A 21,772-nucleotide genomic window follows, 5' to 3' on the forward strand; every position below is an offset into this window, starting at 1 on the left:
CTGAGTGAGAAAGGCAGAAAAAAATGCAGCTAAGAGCACACCTCCAAAATCTGGGCAATCCTTAAGAATGTGACCCAGTTGGAAAAGATAGTGGAAACTTTACTGAGTATTAGAGAAAAGGTGGAATGTATGAGTCTGTATATATATGTCCACACACATCTGTATATTTTGAAAGGCATAAGAATATAGAAATCAAGGGAAAATATATGATAGTAGTTAAAATATCCTAAGAAGTCATGAACAATAAAGATTTTCTCTAAGGTAAAGCTGAATTCTGGGACTGTCCAGTGAGTGGCTGACCTAGGCAAATTTCCAAACAGCGGAAACACAGGGAAATTCAAATTCAGGGTCTAGTACAATTGTGAAGCTTCTCTTAGCGTGAAAACAAAGTGAATGGAGCCTTCAAGAGAATGTAAATTAAATCATGGATGGAGGACAAAGGGGACTTTCTCTTTAGGCTGAGAATTCTGGCTCCTGAAAACAATAGTGGCTAAAAGCTGTATAGGAAACTTGGCTTGATGCAGTCAAGATGTGGGCTGAGAAATGAGGAAGTGAGCCCAGGAAAAGGGTGGCAGGGAGGGTTCCAACTTTGTGCCTGAAGCTACCTATTGCATCAATACCTGGTGACCTGAGCCCATCATAAGGCCCAAAGCGTCCCAAAGCTCATTTGTTGTTTTAACAAAGCTCTTTTGTTTTTCCAAAATATTCTTTTGAGAGAAGCAGTCAGAGGATATATTTTTATTGTTTAGAATCCCCAACCTTCTGGGATCAATAAGAATTTACACAGTTCTTTGTTATTGTTCATAGTAGTACACATGTTCATGGCCTTTGGAAAAATAAATGGTGACGGAGTAAAGAACAAAGACAATTGCTCAGGCCATGGATGTTAAGCAGTGGCGGAGAAAACAGATTTCCACCAGAAATGAAGGGAGTGGTTTTGTTTTATTATTTTGTGTCCTTTTATGAAAGCGTCCGTTCTCTCAACGCTCCAGCAAAGTCTATTGGAAACACTTTAGAGAGTTTATGGGGCTTGTGGGGAAGCACTTTGGCCAAGCAGGAGATCCAAGAAAGAAAAGTTGCTCCGCAGATGGAGGCCTGACCCTAGTTGCGGGTGGACTAGAGGACCACTACATTGTGTGATTGGAGGATGGTCCCAAGGCACTCCAGGCTCGGAAAGAAGCCACTCCTGATCTTTAGGCCTTCTCTTGGCCAGAAATTCCTTAAGATGAAAATCAGATCAGGTCATGACTGCGTTGCAAAACCATTCAGTGGCTTGCTGTTGCCCTTACAATAAGATCCAAATATTTTACTGCAGCTGGCAGGGCCTTGAGTGATGCGACTCTATGTTTACATTTCCAATGTCATCACTTCTTTTTCTCCAGCCCTGTCCTCTGGCCTTGCTGGCTATCACTCAGTTTCTCAAACACTTCAAGCTCTTTCCCGCCTCTAAGCCTGTGCAAACACAGTACCCTCTGTTTGGAATGTCTGTACTACCATCCTTTCATGGGAGACTCTGGGATTCATCTTAAATGTCACTTCCTCAGATGGACTCACTTTCTGACTATCCTACCTAAGGTAGATCACTCACTTATTCTTAGCCCCTTGTTTATATTTTTCGTAGCACAACTTACAGTTACTTTACTTAGGTATCTGTACTTGGCGTGTGTGTGTGTGTGCTTGTGTGGGTCTTTTCCTATTAGAATATGAGCTTTCTGAGGGGCAGGGACCTTGATGGCCCTGTTCACTGCTCTATTCCTGGTACCTAGTTCTAGGGTCAGTATATTACAGTGCTGAAGGTCCGGCTGCTTCACCACACAAAAGCCAAAGTTTGAGAGACAAGGCTGGTGGAAAGAGAAGAAGGTGTATTCAAAATGCCGGCATTCTGGGAGGATGGTGGACTCCTGTCCCAAAGTCATCTCCCTCTCTCACCCCCCAACCCCCATGGCCAAAAGTTTTTATAGGCATGTAGGGAGAGGCAGAACAGAGGAAAAAGGGGATGGGGTGGAGAGGTGGTCTTGGCTTGGAGTAAAGATAGTCACTGAAAAGGTGCTTCCCAGAGGCTGGTTTGTTTCAGGGATAGGAGTAGATCTTATGCAGATGTAAAAACTTGATTCAAGTCAGTGTCCTGGAGGTTTCCTTGAGGAAACAGGGTCATTGAGCCTGGTATGCATACAGTCTGGTGTCAACAACATTGGAAACTGGTATGCATAGTCAATGTAGAGTAAACAGAGTCTTTAAGGTTCGGCGGGAGGGGAGGGAAGCAAAGAAAAATTTTAAAAAATTCCAAAAGCTCCAAGCTAAGCTACACCGTTAAATCGAATTACACTAGAGGGTTAAATCTCAAAACAGAAGATACAGTGTCACCCTTGCAAGTACGTATCATAGTTCCTCAGTGGAATAACAACCTACTAGAGTTACTCTTAGGAGTTCCAGTTTGGAGGTGATAGCATTATCTCCAGATGAGCGTGTAGACCAGAAGTCAAGTCATCCCAGTCCATGTGACGTGCTCCATGTTGGGCACTGTGCCCTCTGTGATTGGCCCACAACTGTGAGTCCCTGGTACGTGGTCTTCAGCCCTCCTGTTTGCTCCTCACACTCTTTCCTGGGCAAATTCAAAGGAACTACATAGCTAGTTGTCATTGTACCACACCTTATAATTCTATGCTTGCTAATATTTTTCTTTTCTTTATATGTGTATGTATGTGTGTATATTCTGGCTCTTCTCACCAGAACAGAACCTCTTTGAGGACAGGGACCTTCTCTTGTTTTCTGCTCTAGCCTTAATCCCTTTTTCACAGTGCCTGGCTGATAGTAGGATGTTGATAAATGTTTGTTAAGTGGCTACATTTTATCCAGCCCTCACTGCTCTGGCTGTCAGCTGAAAGCTGGGTTCTCCATATTAGACCCTCAAGCTCGGACCTTTCTGCTGAACTATAGACCTGGAGATATGAATGCCTCCGGGACATCTCTCCCTTGGTTGTCCCTTAGGCATCCCAAAATAATTTCCTCTAAATTGACCTCATTTTCTTCTCCCATAAAGTTGCAGCTGGGGACTCTCTCTTGGTAGAGACCACCATACTTGTCCCCAGGGCCTGGACCAGGGTTTGCCTTTTCCCTCCCCTCTCCCCTTTCTTGACCTCTCCCAACCTCTTGAAATTGCACTTCTTAAACTGCCTTGTTCCATTCCCAGCTTCACTTTTGCTGTTCAGCTTTTCATCACTGTTCACTTGTACTCTTTTGAGAGCTACATAACTGGTCTCCTTTTCTTAACTCTCATATTCCAAAGTTTTGCCAAAGCGACCTTCTTAAAATTTGATATGTCGTCCCTCTGCTCTAAACCCTGCATCAGCTCCTCGTTGTCTTCAGGGCAAATCCCACTGGTCATGATCTGACCCTTGCCTGTACCCCTCTCTTTATTTTCATCTCACTACAAAATTTGAAGGAGTCACCATTTATTGAATACTTACATTGAGCCAGACATCATGCTAAATGCTTTTCATCTACTATCCATTGGTAGCCCCTGTTGAGTTATTTGTTTACTTCCCTGCCTCCACAATTGGCTCCTGCCAAGTACAATAGATGTTTGTTGAATAATTTAATGAATGGTCCTATTTCTCAAGGAACATTCAGTCTACAGTTTGCAGCAAACAAGTAAATAATTGATTACCTTGCATCGGGGAAGGGCAATCTGTCTCTTACTGTAGGGGAGTCAGGGATAGCTAGGCCTCTCTCACCCTTACAAGCCAAGTGACTTGGGCAACTGACTTCACCAATGTGAGCCTCACTCTTTGTCTATATAATGGTCTCTAAGGCCTGTTCCAGGCGCTGATATTCTAAAACTCTTAAAGTGTAGCTTTATATATACACTTTTAAAATGTCCCCTTTTCAAATCCGTGCATTGAAATAGAGCAGGCAGGCAGGCAGAGGCAGGACTGCGGCTAAGTCTCTGGGCACCACCTCTGTGGCTCTGATTCTCTCCCCTGCTTACATACCTGGCACTCGCAGTCTTCACTTGGGGACCCAGAGCCCAGACTTGCTGCTCTGGCCAGTGGTCCAAGCCCTGGGCATTTTTCTTCTCAGAGATTTGCACCTTTTCTAAGGGAAACCTTCAGGGTGGTGGCTAATAAACTATCTCTGCATAAGGTGCCAGGGTTGATAATGGATTAATATATCCTTCCTGAGATATTTGCCTCAAAATGGACCGGAAGGAATGCAGGGATGGGAAATAGAGGCAGTTTGGGGAGGGGATGTTTCTCTTCTGCCTTGTGGGGGTCACTAGTTCTGCCAGTAGGCTGGACCTATTTCTCTGGGACCCTTTTTTCATGGTCTGTCAGATTGGCCTATCAGAACAGCTGCTAGATATCAAAGAGTGTGGAGAGTCTTTCTCAGAACATCAGATACCTGAAGGGCAGATTTCAGCAGGGAGCCAGGCAGGGACTAGGCATGGCAGGGCTAGTGTTTCGTGCGATTGGGAACATGGGCAGGGTGAGGCTTCCCAGTCTGGGCCCTGGATTCTGAACCACAGGCGGCAGCAGCAACAGCAAGATCCTTGTGCCAGGGAAGATGTGGCCAGTTCCTCTCTCAGGCCACCACCCCGAGCCTTGAACTACTCATCAGAAATGATACCCTCCCCGTGTAGCCTGCGTTTCTTTTGGTTTTCTGTGTGCCCACCTCTTCTCCCTACCTGGGTGGAGCTCTGAGAGGGCAGAGCCCATGCCCAGTTCTCCCTTGTGTCCTTCCCAGATACCTCCAGGACCGTGTCCCAGGCCTCAGTGAATGTAGTGAATGATTCGAGGTCTTCCTCAGACCCCCATTATCATCTGTAGGGTCAAGAGATTTCCTGTGAACATCCACATAATAAATTCCTAAGATATAGAGCCTCAAAAATATTTTCTTTCTTTTAAAACTAAAATTCTTCCTAAAGGAAGTAGTATAATATAAATAGATCCGATTTTGCACTGCAAACCTGAATCCAAATTTCAGCTCTGCCATTTGTCAGCTTGGTGGCCTTGAGCAAGTTACTTAACACTGTTTTCACCTGAAAAATGAGGATAATAGTACCTACTATATACAGCTGTTGTGATGAATAAATTTGATAATGTATGTAAAGTTCTTACTTTAGCACACTGTAGTACATAGTGGATACTAGAAAATTAAACCCCTTTATCAATAGTTGCAACTTGGTGTCACTGAAAATAGTAGTAAGAACCTATGTTCTGGTTTTGGTATTTCAATTAGTTATATATTTACCCATGATGAGGTCACTGAAAACATTCTTTAATAAATGAGGTTGGAAGAAACTCTTTGAAAACTTGGAGGCCACGAAGGTGGAAAATAAACACCATTGTTGGTGGACCAAGGTTGGGAAACATTAATATAATCCACCCTATTACTGACCTTTGCACCAAGGAAGAAGATAATAAATTTAGTGCTTAGAACATTGTAATGATCTCATCCTGATTTATCTAGGACAATTATCTCTTATGTGGTTTTGCTCTATCTTTATTTGAACAACTCTGTGTACATTATTATTCGTGTTTTTATTGTAAGATGTCTAATATATTTTAAGGAAGCCACTAGTCTGTGAATCTATATGAATAAAAGCAAAGACAAATTCCAAAAGCACTCAAACATCTACTGTCATTGAGAACCAAATGGACACTTTGACAGCATTCATAGCATGTTTTTGAGATGGGAGGCTCAGCATACATTTTTGAAAACAGCATTTTGAACCTTCCTAAAAGCATTAAATATAAATAATGTGATGTCATAAAAAGAATGCTGGCCTGGAAATCAAAAACACTGAGATCTTTGATTTGATTCTGTCACTGCCTGATGGTGTTTGTATTGGTGAGGGCTTAGTTTTAAAAAGCAGAATCCTCTCTGGCTAGTTAAGCAGAAAAGGAATTTATTAAAAGGATCCTGGGTGGTTCACAGTATCTTTGGAGAAATAAGCTTGAGGCTAAATTCTAGGAACAGTGCCCAGAACTGGGCTGTAGAACTTGTCTGATGAGAAAATGGCCTCTGTTACCACTGCACCACCCACGACTCAATGCTACATTTGCTGTGCTGCCAAGAATTCGATTTTACTGCAGCCATCAGTACCACCACTTTTGGCAACCTTGCATCCTTTGCCACCCCAGAAAGCTGGACTTCTCTGACACCAAATGTGGCCCACACCTAACTGTTTTTGTCTGTTAATCCCTTTCAAGTCAAAGCCTTATGTAAGCTTCCCTGATTGGTGGAGCCTGGATCACCTGCATGTTTCCAATGGCAAGGAAGGCTGGGAAATTGAGCTCTGACTTCCATGTTGGGGTGACAGGGAACATAATATGGGAATTTCCCCAAATACATACGGGTGATTTAAAAGATACCCTTTTAATTTGCCATGATAGTAAATCCAAGCCAAGATGAGCCAAACAAGGAACATAAAATGTTGACATCAGGGGCTAAGCTCCTTGTTTGTAACCAAACCAAGCAAAACACTTGCCTAGTTTTAGCGCTTTGCAAATACTGTTCTGACCACTAAGCAGCTAAACAAAATACAAAGCCCTCCCCTACACCCTGCTATTTTGGCAAACTTTGACACACCTTTCTGAGTTTAAATTGCCTTAAATGAAGGTATTGGATTAAAGTCAAGTTCCTAGATTGAAAGCAAAGCTGGCAGTTGTATTTGGTTTGGCTTTTGTTTAATGTTTTCAAAATTAGGAATTAAAACGTAAAAATCTATATATCTGGCGCCTCTTGAAAAATAGAAACCGGGCCTACATTTCCCCATGGTAACAACCAATTGCAGGTGAGTGGCAGTTGCCCAACTAAGAGCCTGTTCTCTGCATTTCTTCCCAGTCTCTACAATTCCTTATTGTCCTATACCCTTTCTCGGTTATTTTACCTGTATACTCTAGTAGGTACTTGACTAGGTAACCCTTGGACTAGATCATTATAAGGTCCCTTCCAGCTACACAAGCCCATTATTTTCTTACCCTAGGTATAGGGGAAATAGGCATTTAGGGATCACTGTTTAAAGAACCCAAAATAGAACTGAAGACTGATGTTTAAAGTAGAACCCGAATATGATTGTGTATCTAAAAATTCAAAAGACTCTATTTAACAATAGTTAGAACTATTAAGAGTATTCAGGGACGTAGCTAAATACAAGAAAACTACATAAAAAGCAATAGTTTTACTTTATACTACTAATATCCAGTTAGGAAATGTTATGTAATGGGGGATACTATTCACTATAGCAACAAAAATAATGAAATACCTGGGAATAAATTGGACAAGAAACGTGTAAGACTAAAATGAATACAATTTTAAAACTTTATTGTATCTCTGAGTGGGAAGATATTATTGTAAAAATTCTCATCTGTCCAACTTAGATTTGAAGCAATTCCTATCAGAATTACAATGTGGGTTTTGTTGTTGCTGTTGTTAGATTTAGTTTTGTTTTGTGGGTTTAGAGGAAGAGAAATTGGCTCATTGATTATGAGGTTCCTCGAGAAAAATAAGGGATTGAGAAATGTTGAAAAAGAAGAATATTAAAGTCTAGTTACTAGAATTTATGTAGTTTATAGATATTTGAAAACATCAAAACGTACTAGTAGAGGAACAAACTAAAATATTAGTGAACTAGAGTATAAAGTCCATAAAAGACCCATGATTATTGACTTTATTGTAAGGTATATAGAACTTTTCAAATCAGTGGCGAAAGAATGGATTATTAATAAAGGTTTTAGTGGCAATTGATTGGGAAACATTTAATACATTTGTATTTTGTGGTAGAGCACAGTCTCCAAAAACCATAAAGGAAAAGTTGACTATATTGATTACAAGAAAATGTTATATTTCTCTATAGCAAAAGATCCTATAAACAGACTTCAAGACAAAGGATAGACCGAGAGAAAATATTTACAACCAGTGTAAGAGCCAGGGGATTAACATTAAGGATTTATGAAACACTCCTTTAAAATCAACAGACAAAATGGGTTAAGAACACAGATAGACAATTCTCAGAAGAAATAACAATAGCCTTTAAGCCTATGAAAATAAAGCCAATAATGGTGCAAGTTGAAACAACAATGAAATATAATTTTCATGGGATATTATGTTGGCAACATTTTAAAAGAATAATATAATGTATAATAGACTGCAGGTGAGCATGTGGGACAACAGGCACTTTCATTTTCTATTGGGAGGAAGTTAAATTGGTTCAGCATTTTGGAGGGCAATTGGGTAGTATCATGTCTAATATTTAGACTCCTTTACCTAGAAATTGCACTTTTAGAAACTTTTTATTCAGAAAAACTTTGACAAGTGGATTGTAATAGATGTGTGTGTGTGTGCACAATATTTATTGCAACAAATTTCATAATAGAAAAAAATTTGGAAAAATCTAACACCCAGCAATAGGGGGATAGTTAGATACATTTTACTGCATTAGTTTAAGACAGTACTATTTAGCCATGAGAAAGAATGAGACAGACCAAATATGCATCCTGAAAAAATGCTCAATGTATTGACTAAGTAATGCTGCAGTTACAACTAACCCCAAAATCTCAGGGGCTCAACAAAGGATTATTTCTTTCTTACTCTATATCTATTGTTGTTGTCAGAGGGAATTTTGTTCGTAGTAGCCACTCAGCAACTGAAGCTGACAGAACAGCCACTACCTTGAATATACTGATCACTGTGTCAGAGAAAGAAGAGGCCTTTGGAGGGTGGAGCCCAACAAATTCTTAGCTAGGAAGAAATACATATCATTTACACTCTTAATTTATTGATGAGTACTAGTCACATGACCCCATCCATATGTTCAGAAGACAGAGGGAAACCAGATGTTAGTGCATAGCATTGATGGCTACCATATATATATCATGCTGTTTTGTAGATAAAGCAAAATTTCGAAGTCTGTATAATATGATCCTATTCATGCCAAAAATCTAAAGGTTATGTGTGCAAGGATATTTATATAAATATTTCAAGGATTGTGTATCCTTTGAAGAAATCCTAGCAGGCTACACTCCAAGCTGTTAATAGAGTATGCCTCAATCTTTGATTTTTTTTTAACAATGAAGGAATTGTTTTTAAAAACAAAAAGATAAAAACAAATAAAACCCAAACAAATAAAACCAAAATGCCTGGGTAAAGAACACTAAACATTTTTATTTCTTGCTTCAGTCTCCAGAAAGAGCTAATGGCAAATGCTGGCAGGATGTTCTGAGCAAAAGTCAAGAGTCTCAGAATCATAGAGCAGGGGATAAGTTGTTTCACTTGAAGTTCTACTTTGATTATTGATTAGAGTCAAATAATTTCAATGTGCTTATTAAAATTCTTATGTTATGGGCCAGAACATCTTAATGTTACAAAATTCTAGAGCTTTAAAATTAAATTTTGGGATGGAATAGTTTTTATAACTTTCAAATTCTTACCAAATTAGCAGAAAAGTCTTATCCATTCATTCTCCCCCATTTTATGAAAAATTTAAAACATTCAGGAAACCTGAAAGAATTGAACAGTGAACACTCATATACCCACCACTTAGAATGCATCATTAACATTTTACTATATACGAAAGGACTGAAAATTAAGTTCGAGAACTTTCCACTGTGCTTACACGGTGGAAAGTTTGCGAACTTAATTGTCTGACCTGTAGGCATACCTTGGAGATATGCGGGTTCAGTTCCAGACCACTGCAATAAAGCGAATCGCAATAAAGGGAGTCACATGAATTTTTTGGTTTTCCAGTGCATATAAAAGTCTAATTCAGCTTCAGGTGTATAGCACAGTGGTCAGGCATCTACACAGTCTATGAAGTGATCCCCCTGATAAATATCAGCTATATACGGTGTCAGAGGGGAAGTAGCTGGGCAAGGGGGGTGGTGGTTATCACTTTGTGAGGGGTGTAAATATCTAGCTATTACATTGCTTTGTACACCTGAAACTGATAAAAAAAGTTATGCTTATACTATATTGTAGTCTATTAAGTGCAATAGCATTATGTATAAAAAAAGCAATGTATATACCTTAATTAAAAAATACTTTATTGCTAAAAAATGCTATCCATCATCTGTGCCTTAAGAGAGTCATAATCTTTTTGCTGGAGGAGGGAGGTTCTTTACTTGATGTTGACAGCTGCTGAATGATTAGGCTGGTGGTTGCTGAAGGCTGGGGTGGCTGTGGCAATTTCTTTCTTTTTTTTTTTAAGATTTTATTGGGGAATTGGGGGAGGGGAACAGACAAGTTGCTGTCCTTTTATTCTTCAGTCTAGTTGTGGAGGACATAGCTTCACTGGTCCAAGTTGGTATCATCACTGTGCTCTTCCCAGCTGAGGCAGATTGGTCGCCGGCCTCTGGATGGCCACTCACGGTGGCTCCTGGCAGCTCACACCAGCTGCCACCCGCTCACGCTGGCTGCCAGCTACACATGGTAGCTTATGGCAGCCCACTGCAGCAGGGGCTGCAGCCTACGCCGTCACTGGCGACTCACAGCAGCTCAGCTCCAGGTTGAGCTGTTGTTCAGCATCTTAGCTGTAGAGGGCAGTGTCACTGGCCCTCATGTGGGATCCAAACCAGGGCCCTGCTGCTCAGAGCTGGCGTCCCAAGCCAGCTCTTAACCAATGCGCCACTCGGCCGGCCCGGCAATTTCTTAAAATAAGACAACAGTGAAGTTTGCTGCATCATTTGACTCTTCCTTTCACAAATGATTTCTCTGTAGCATGTGATGCTCTTTGATAGCATTTTACCCACAGTAGATCTCTCAAAATTGGAGACAGCCTTCTCAAACACTGCCACTGCTTTATCAACTAACTTTATGTAATATTCTAAATCCTTTGCTGCTTCACCTTGCACTTTTATGTTATGGAGATGGCTTCTTCCTTAAACCCTCTGAACAAACCTCTGCTAACTTAAAACTTTTCTTCTGTAGCTTCCTCACCTCTCTCAGCCTTCATTGAATTGAAGAGAGTTAGGGCCTTGCTCTGGATTAGGCTTTAGCTTAGGGGAATGTTGTGGCTGGTTTGATTTTCTGTCCAGACCACTAAAACTTTCTCCATATCAGCAGTAAGGCTGTTTGCTTTTTCATCATGTGTTCACTGGAGTAGCACTTTTAATTTCCTTCAAGAACTTTTCTTTTCCATTTACAAATTGGCTAACTGTTTGGTACAAGAGGTCTAGCATTTGGCCTGTCTTGGCTTTTGACATGCCTTCTTCACTAAGTTTAATAATTTCTAGCTTTTGATTTAAAATGAGAGATGTGGGCCGGCCAAGGGGCTCAGTTGGTTTAGAGTTGGCTTAAGAGCGCGAGCTCTGAGCAACAGGGCCGCTGGTTCAGTTCCCACATGGGCCAGTGACGTTGCGCCTAAGCTGAGCTGTCGCTGAGCTGCCAACAGGTGGCAGGATGGCTCAGCTGGTGTAACAACAAGATTGCCTGTTCGATGGTGAGCTACGCCCACCCACAACTAAGACTGAACTCGGCACCTTCATCTAAGCTGCCACCCAGTTGGCTCAGTGGATAGAAGGTGCGCTCTTAACAACAAGGCTGCCAAGTTCGACTCCCACATGGGATTGTGGCAACGCCCACCTACAACTAAGACTGAACTCGGCGCCTGGAGCTGAGCTGCTGCCCGGATGGCTCAGTGGATACAGCGTGTGCTCTAAACAAGGCTGCAGGTTCGACTCCCTCATGGTATGGTGGCTACGCCCACCCGCAACTAAGGTTGAACACAGCACCTTGAGCTTAGAGGCCACATGCTGCTGACAGGAAGTCAGATGGCAACTGATGCCCTCCACAACGAAGACTGAAGAACAACAACTTGGCTGGTCCCCTTCCCCAATTCCCCAATAAAATATTTTTTAAAAAGTGATACACACCTGAAACTAATAAAGAAAAATAAATAAATAAATAAAGTGAGAGATGTGTGACTCTTCCTTTCACTTGAATACTTAGAGGCCATTGTGGGGTTATTAATTGGCCTGATTTCAATATTGTTGTGTGTGCTGAAATGGGGAGGCCCGAGGAGAGGGATAGAGATGGACGGAATGCCTGCTGGTTAGCGGAGCAGTCAGAACACACACAACATTTATTAAGTTCGTCATCTTACATGATTGTGGTTCATGGTGCCCCAAATAATTACAATAGTAACATCAAAGATCACTGATTACAGATGATCATAATAAATAATAATGAAAACTTTTGAAATATTGTGAGAATTACCAAAATGTGACACAGAGACATGACATGAGCAAATTCTTTTGGAAAAGTGGTTCCAATAGACTTGCTTGATTCAGGGTTGCCACAAACCTTCAATTTGGGAAAACTGCAGTATACCTGCAAAGTGCAATAAATCGAAGCACAGTAAAACAAGGCATGCCTCTGTTTGCTTTATGAGACATCTCTCCATTCATACATCCTTCCATCCACCATTAATAGATCTTAACTTTGGTGCATTTCGAAGAAAATCAGTCATCAGTTGTTTCCCTCTAAATTCAGCATGCTTATCATTTATGTAGTTTTTTTTCTTTTGATGGAAAATTTATGTTCAATAAAATGTACAAACTGGGCCGGCCGAGTGGCGCACTGGTTAAGAGTTGGCTTGGGACGCCATCTCTGAGCAGCAGGGCCCCAGTTTGGATCCCACATGAGGGCCAGTGGTGCTGTGCCCTCTACAGCTAAGATGGTGAACAACAGCTCGACCTGGAGCAGGGCTGCTGTGAGTCACCGGTGATGGTGTAGGCTGCACTGAAGTTGTAGTGGGCTGCCGTAAGCTATCGTGTGTGGCCGGCAGCCAATGTGAGCTGCCAAGAGCTGCCATGAGTGGCAGTCCTGTGGCCGGCGACTGATCTGCCTCACCCAGGAAGAGTGTAATGATAATACCAACATGGGCCAGTGAAGCGATGTCCTCCACAACTAGACTGAAGAACAAAAGGACAGCAACTTGTCTGTTTCCCTTCCCCAATTCCCCAACGCTGTTCCCCTCTCCCAATTCCCCAATAAAATCTTTTAAAAAAAGTATAAACCTTAAGTATCATTTGCTGAGTTTTGATGAATATACTCCTGTGCAACCCAAACCCTTATTAAGTCATAGAACATTACTATCACCCCAGAAAGTTCCCTCACACCCCATCCTAGTCGGTGCTGGATCACATTTTCCATCCAATAAGTGACCACTGTTCTAATTTTTTTCACTGTACATGGTTTTTCATGTTCTAGAATTTCATATAAATGGAATTATACAGCATGTATCCTTTTGTGGATTTGCTTATTCAGATGATTTGGAGATTCATCCATATTGTTTATTGTATCAGTAATTTCATTTTGCTGAGTAGTAGTCCATTTTATGAATATACCATCATTTGTTTATTCTTTCCCTTGCTGATAGATACCTGGGTTACTTCCAGTTTTGGGGCTAATACAAATAAACCTGTTCAGAACATTCTTATACAAATCTTTTTGTGAACATAAATTTTTCTCTTGGGTATATCTCCAAGAATGGAGTTGCTGGGACATAGGTATGTTTTTAGTTTTATAAGAAACTGGCAGGGCTTTTACTAAAGTGGTTGTACCAGTTTATATTCCCCCTAACAAGGTACAAGGGTTCTGTTGCTTCACAGCCTTACCAACGTTTGGTATTGTTAGACTTTTTAATTTAACCATCTGGTAGATATGTAGTAGTCTATCTCATTGTAGTTTAATTTGCATTTTCCTGATAACCCATGACGTTGAGTATTTTTTAAAATGTGCTTATTGGCTATTTGTATATCGTGTGTGTGTGTGTGTGTGTGTGTGAAGTGTATTTTCAAATCTTATTCTCTGTTTGCTCTTGTATTATTGAGTTGTAGGAGTTCATTATATTTTCTTGATACTAGACATTTGTCAGATAGGTGTTTTGCAAATATTTTTCTCCTAGTCTATGACTTTCCTATTCACTTTCTTAGTGGTGTCTTTTGATGAGTACTGTATGCATTTTACATTTTGATGAAGTCCAAGTTGTCAATCATTTATTTTATGGTTATTGCTTTCTGTAATCTGTTTAAGATGTTTTTGGCTACCTCAAAGTCACCAAGATAGTCTGTGTTTCCCTCTAATAGCTTTATGATTTACCTTTCACTTTTAAGTCTGATTCATCTCAAAATAAATTTTGTATATGCTGTGAGATAAGCATAAAGGTTTATTTTACTTAAATTCTTAAAATGCTTATTTGAAATTCTTATATTATGGGGCAGAATATTTTATATTAAAGTAAAAAAAAAATAATTCCAGAGATTTAAAATATAATTTTGAAATAGAAGAGTTTTTAAAATTTTCAAATTCTTATTGAATTAATGATAGTGTCTTACCCATTCATTTTCTTTTTCTCATTTTGCCTATTAAAATTGCAAAGCTTCCTTTTCAGAAGAAGCTGAAATGCTGATGTTTAATATTGTCTTATATCTTATAGTTTTCAGCAATTTCCTTGTGTAATACATTCCCACTTCTTGAGAATTGAAGTATCCTCACTAAATTAATATCCCAGTTAACTGAGGAATGCTACATACCAATGATCTTGATAACTGAAGGAAAGTATATACTACACATATATGGGAGATTATAATTTTCAAAGATAGCTGCAATAGTATCTTCCATCCACCATGTTCATCTACAATGTGATCTTCACACTTTCCCCTGAGAGGTGGGGTCTATGTCATTTTCCGTTGAATCTCAAGTGGCCTTGTGATTCACTTGTAACCAGTAGACTGTGACAAAAGTTATGCTGTGTGACTTCTGAAGCCAGGTCAGAAAAGATAATGTAGTTTCTGTGTTGTCTGCGGTGACACTTGCTTTTGGAGCCCTGAGCCATGTGCAAAGTCCTACCGCCTTGAGGTTGCCATGCTATGAAGAAGCCTAGGCTTTATGGAGAGACCATGTGTAGGTGGTAATTCAGTTGACAGCCTGAACTGAGCTCTCAGCTAATGCCTCTTGCCCGTGTGCTGGACTTGTGAGGAAAGACACCTTCATGTAACTCAAGACATCAGTTACACAGTCTTCTAAATTGAAACTCCAGGTGTTCTTCTGTGCCCTGTCTGAATTCCTGATCCACAGAATCCATGAACATAACAAAATGGTTATGGTTTAAGCTGTTAATTTTTAGGGTAATTTGTTAAAAAGCAATCATCACTGGAGCAACATGCACCAGCACATTCCAGGAAATCAAAAGACTGAAAATATGCAGCCCTCAAACTAAGTGTATTTAATTTTTAATTATTTGAGAGACAATTTGATATTATTTTGTACCTTAGAGTTATGGCTTCTCACTTCTTTAATTGCAGAGGTGGAGAAATCCAATGGCATGCCCTGGAAGTTGCTCTTGTGAGAAGATTTCCACATCTAATTAGAATGCAAAATATGCCAAAAAAAAAGATTATTTGTACTCATACCTTCCACCTGAAAAAATAGTAGTAAACTCTTCCCTTTCCCATTAACTGAGCTGGGTGAGTTGGGGGCTTGCTTTTGTGAGTTTAGATGTGTTTTTCATCCAAAGAAGATGTGGCCTCCTTTTCCAGGACCACATTTTATTTTTTAAATTCTATTTTATTATTAAAATTTCACACAAGATTCACTCCTTTTGGTATACAGTTCTATGATTGTGACAAATTCTTAGAATTGTGCAACCATTATCAAAATAAAGATACAGAAGAGTTTTATCACCCCTATCTTCCCCCCCTCAAAAAAAGAAATATGCTTTCTCTAGAGTAAATAAATACCTAGGAGTGGAATGTCTGGATCATATGTAGGCATATGTTTAACTTTGTTACAAACTACCAAACTGGTTTTCCTTTTGGAGGTTTTCTACAGTTTTGCTAGATTTTTCCCTACATACTTGATATTTTTGGTGCTGTTATAAGTGGTATCTTTTTTAGAGGTTGCCCAAGAGTTTGCAATATATATTTACAGTTAATCCAAGTCCACTTTTAAATAACATTATACTGCTTAACAGGTAGTTGTGGAACTGAACTTTATAATAACAAAATATTCCTAATTCCTCCCTCCCATCCTTTGCATCTTACTGTCATTCATTTCACTTATATAGAAGCACATATATATATATGTATATATATACACACACACACACACACACACATGCTATTATTGTGAACAAAATGCTATGTCAGATCACTTAAGAATAAGAAAAATCAGTTTTTATTTACCTTCACTTATTCCATCTCTCATACTCTTTTTATGTAGATCCAAGTGTCTCACCCATACCAATTTCCTTCTTTCTGAAGTTCTTTTAACATTTATTGCAAGGCAGGACTCCTGGCAACAAATTTCCTCAATGTTTGTTTGTCTGAGAAAGTCTTTATTTCTCCTTCACTTTTGAAGGAGGTTCATGGTTTTCCCCCCCTCTCAGCTCTTTAAATATTTCACATCACTCTCTTCTTGCTTGCATGGTTTCTGAGAAGTAGGATATAATTCTTAGTTTTGATCCTCTGTAGGTAAGGAGTTTTTTTATTCCTCTGGTCTCTTTCAACATTTTTTTCTTTATGTTTGATTTTTTACAGTTCAAATATGATATGCCTAAGTGTACTTTTGTGGGGCATTTATTTTGCCTGGTGTTCTCTGAGCTTCCTAGATTTGTAGTTTGGTATTTGACATTAATTTGGGGAAATTCTGTCATTATTGCTTCATGTGTTTCTGCTGTTCTGTTTCTCTTCTCTCACCTTTTGATAGTCCCATTATACCTTTAGCTGTTGTCCCAAAGTTCTTGGATATTCTGTTCCATTTATCAGTCTTTTTTTCTCTTTACTTTTCAGTTTTGGATGTTTCTATTGACATATCATCAAGAGCAGAGATTCTTTCCTTAGCTGTATACTAAATGAGCCCATCAAAGGCATTCATTTTCTTTGCAGTGTTTTTGATTTCTAACATTTCTTTTTGATTCTGTCTTAGAATTTCCATCTCTTTGCTTATGTAATCTATCAGTTCTTGCATGTTGTCTACTTTTTCCATTAGATTCTTTTGCATATTAATTATAGTTATTTTAAATTCACAATCTGATCACTACAATATACCTGCCATATTCTGATGCCTGCTCTGTCTCTTCAAACTGTTTTTTGCCTTTTAGTATACCTTGTAATTTTTTTGTTGAAAGCCAGAAATTATGCACTAGGTAATAGAACTCTGGTAAATAGGCCTTTAGTGATGTGGGGGGATGCATTCTCTATTGCTATTATTAGGTCTCAATCTTTTAGCGTGCCTGTGTCCCTTGGCTGTGAGCTTCACAAGTACCTTTCAGTTTCCTCCCCCTACTCCCCCTAGGTGGGACAGGATGGCTGGAGGTGGCTAGATTTGGATATTTCCCTTTCCCACACAGAAGGCTCAGGGGGATTAGAGTTGAGTAAATTCCCTTGGCCCAGGTCAGTTTAGGCTCTGATACAACCTCAGTAGGTTAGGCTCTGGTAAACTAGTGTATCTTGAGGGCAGGCTTTGTTAAGAACAGAATTTTCGGCATACTTCGAAATGGTTACTTTCCCCCTCTCCCTGCCAGAAGCCAGAGGAGATTTTCCTTTAGTATTCACTATGAGACCCTGATTGATCTTCCGGAGATAAAATTCACAAAAGTGTGGGGTCCTCTTGATGACTGACTTCCCCTGGAGTTTTTATCTCTTAGATTTGTCCACGCCGAGCCTCCAGAAATTTGTGTTACAGCTCAGATTTTCCTACCTTGCTTCTAGTTCCCATGTAGGTGTCTGCTTATGGGTTTCTGCTCTGGTAAGTCATGATTCTCCGCATCGGCCTGTCTTTCCAATTTGGGGGACAGTGGTTTGTCCTGTGACCTCACTTCTTTGATGGATCTAAGAAGAGTTGTTGATGTTTCAATTTGTTCAGCTTTTTACTTCCCAGATTGTTTTCTTAAAGCAATTGTATCATTTTTCAATTTTACCAAGAATCTTGGAGAGTTCCAATTCCTCCACGTACTTACCACTCTTGGTATGATCTGTCTGTTTAATTTTAGGCATTTTAATAGATGTGTAGTGGTATCTCATTGTGGTTTTGATTTGAATTTTCCTATTGATTAATGATTTTGAACATATTTTCATGAGCTTATTTGCCATCCATAAAATCTTCTTTGATGAACTTTTTGTTCAAGTCGTTTGCCCATTTTTTTTGAGTTATTTTTCTTCTTCCTGAGTTTGAGAATTTTTTATATGTTCTGGATACAAGTCCTTTATTAGATATATGATTGCCAGATATTTTATATTTGTGGCTTCTGATTTTATTCCATTAAAAAGGTTTTTTGAAGAGCAAAAGTTTTAAATTCTGATTAAGTCCAATTTATTAGTTTTTGCCTTTGTGGATTATGCTTTGGCATTGTGTCTAAGAAATCTTTGACTAATCCAAGGTCACAAAGATTTTCCACTATGCTTTCTTCTAGAGGCTTTATAGTTTTAGGTTTTACATTCAGGTCTATGATCCACTTTGAGTTAATTTTTTGTTTGTGGTATAAGGCATGGGTTGAAGTTCCATTTGTATGTAGATATGCAATTTTTCAGTACCATTTGTTGAAAGAACTATCTTTTCTCCACTGGATTGCCTTTGAACGGTTGTTGAAATCAGTTGTGTATGTATGAAGTTGGACAATTAAGTTTGTGAACTCATCCTAGGAAAAATGCTACCTATTCATTGCTGAATATCAGTACAGCCACCTTCGAAGTACTCCTTTTGGGAAGCTATGCACTGACACCAACACCTAGTCCGCCATTCAAAGTAATTCTGGAACTCTTTTTCTGGAATGACCATCAGAGCTGTCATCGTATTACCCTTGATGTCCTGAATGTCATCAAAATGTCTTCCTTTCAATATTTCCTTTATCTTCAGGTAAAGAAAGAAGTCATTGGGGGCCAGATCAGGTGCATAGGGAGGGTGTTCCAATACAGTTATTTGTTTACTGGCTAAAAACTCCCTTACAGACAGTGCCGTGTGAGCTGGTGCATTGTCATGATGCAAGAGCCATGAATTGTTGCCAAAAAGTTCAAGTCGTCTAACTTTTTCACCCAGCCTTTTCAGCACTTCCAAATAGTAAACTTGGTTAACTTTTTGTCCAGTTGGTACAAATTCATAATGAGTAATCCCTCTGATATAAAAAAAGGTTAGCAACATCATTGTAACAAGTTTGCAAACTTAATTGTCAGACCTATGGGCCTATTGTAGACTCTGTGCTGTTCCATTGATCTTTGTCTATCTTGTCACTAATACCACACTTTCTTGGTTTCTGTATCTTCATAGTAAGTCTTGAATCAGGTACTGTTAGTCCTCCAACTTCGTTTGTTTGTTTAGTTTGTTTTCTTTTAAAGTTAAGTTGGCTATACTAGGTCTTTGTATTTCATTTTGAATTTTGGAATCAGCCTGTCAATTTCTACAACAAACCCTGTTGGGATTTTCATTACGATTGCATTGAATCTACAGACAAATTTGTCAACAGTATTGAGTCTTCTGACTCATGAACATGGTATATCTCTTCATTTATGTGGGATTTAATTTGTCTCAGAAATATTTAATAGTTTTCAGGGGACAGGTCTTGCACATCTCTTATCAGATTTATTCCTGAACATTTCATATTTTTGATGCCTTTGTAAATTCTGCTGTTTTTAATTTCAATTTCCAATTGTATATTGCCAGTATTGATATTTATATATTGATCTTGTATCTTGCTACATTGCTAAACTCACCTGTGTGTCCTAGTAACTTTCTTTTTTATTCCATCAGGCTTTCTAGATTGACAATCATGTCGTCTGTGAATAACGGCAGTTTTACTTCTTTATTTTCAAACGATTTTTTTTATTTTCTTTTTCTTGCTTTATTGCACTGGTTAGAAGTGCAAGTACAATGTTGAATAGAGGAGGCAAGAGATAAAATCTCTTGTTTCTAAAATTAGAGGGAAAGCATCCAATCTTTCAACACTATGTGTTATGTTAGTTATGGATTTTTGGTAGACATCTTTTATCAAGTTGAGGAAATTCCTTTCTATTCCTACATTGTTGAGTGTTATATTTTATCAGGTCCTTTTTTTGCATCTATTGAGATGACTGTATTGGTTTTCTGTTTTAATTTGTTAACACAGTGACTCACATTGCTTGATTTTTAAATGTTAATCCTTGCATTCCTGGGATAAACCTCACAGGGTCATCATGCTATTTTACCTTTTGTATATTGTTGTATTTGATATGCTAAAATTTTGTTTAGAATTTTTGCATCTATTTTCATGAAGTCTCATAGAATGAGTTGCTGGCCTGTTATGGTGGCCAGGTCACTTTACCTGCTGGGATTTAATTTCCTTATTTGTAAAAAGAAGACACTGGATAGATGACCTATTCATTATTTTCCATTGTAATGGAAAAAGCTCTTTTCCGTTATTCATATTTATTCTTCTGTGATTTATCTTTATCTTTATTTAATCTTTTAAAATTATTTTTCATGTATTTCATTTATATAACAGTACTATAGCATAAGCATATTATTATTAATTGATAAATAAATAAATAAATAAATTATATATATATATATATATATATATATATATGTGTATGACTGCTCAAAATTTTTTTAATAGAAGGGTGCTTGATCAAAAAATTTTGGCAAGCACCACTATATAAAATTCTCCTGGCCACCAGGACTAGACTTTCTCATAGGCCATAGTCTTTTCCACCTGGTATACTTTGCTATTAGTGTTCCAAGTTGTGTTGGACCCTTGTATAAAAGTTCATTTCATCCTTAAAGTAAGCCTTAAAGGCAGGCTTATTACAATAGATAGCCCAAGGTCACAGAGCTACTTAAGGGCAGAGCTGGGATTCAGACCTAAGTGTGTTTGAGTCCAAATCTGATAGGTCTTTTTAAAATTTAAATTGTAATTATGAAGTTTTAAAAATACCAAAATGTAGAGAACTAATAACTGTTAACATTTTTGTACATTTTTTTATCTTTCTTTTTTAAAAAAATAAATGAGATGTGAACCCCAACATCTCTTTCCCTTACCAGTATCAAAATGTGTATATAAACCCCATCCTTAATTTTTTCCAGGTATACACACATGCACATACAGATACATTTTAAGAAAGGAAAAAACTGTATTAAAATTGTAATACTCAATATATACTGATAACAAAAGATGAATACAAGTCATGTTTGACTTCTGCAGTTACAAGAGGTGCTCAAAGTGGTTATCATCAGCGTAATGTCAATAACAGTTTTTTCCTTTCTTAAAATGTGTATACATTTTTTTGCACCCTCTGTTCTCTGTGTGTGTGTGTGTGTGTATATACAATTTACATTATTGTTTTGTGCATTTGAAAGTGTTCGCAATGATACAACACTATATATATCCTTTTGCAACTTGCTGTTTTCAATCAACATATAATATTGAGATATTTCCATGTCAGTATATGTAGAACCAGTTCATTTATAATTAAATACAGTTTATCAATTTTTTACTTATTGTATTAGTTTCCTGTGGCCACTGTAACAAATTATCACAAACTATGTGGCTTAAAACAACAGAAATTTATTCTCTCAGTTCTTGAGACCAGAAGTCTCAAATCAGTGTCGTTGGGACAAAATCAAGATGTTGGCAGGGTCATGCTCCCTCTGAAGGTTCTATAGGAGAATCTGATCCTTGCTTCTTCCAGATTCTGGTGGCTACTGGCATTCTTGGTTTATGACCACATCACTCTTGTCTCTGTCTCTGCCTCACATCATTTCCTCCACCGCCTCCTTGTTCTTTTCTCTCCCACTCTCTCTC

At 38.6% G+C, this 21,772-nt stretch overlaps 1 protein-coding gene across 2 annotated transcripts in view; it reads left to right on the top strand.

Annotated features, from left to right (window-relative positions):
- EFHC2 (EF-hand domain containing 2) overlaps positions 1 to 21,772 on the top strand; it is a 373,002-nt gene that overhangs the window by 273,015 nt on the left and 78,215 nt on the right. The window lies entirely within an intron of this gene.

The sequence above is a fragment of the Hipposideros armiger genome, unplaced genomic scaffold (assembly GCF_001890085.2).
Source record: "Hipposideros armiger isolate ML-2016 unplaced genomic scaffold, ASM189008v1 scaffold_7, whole genome shotgun sequence".
Classification (NCBI taxonomy): Eukaryota; Metazoa; Chordata; class Mammalia; order Chiroptera; family Hipposideridae; genus Hipposideros; species Hipposideros armiger.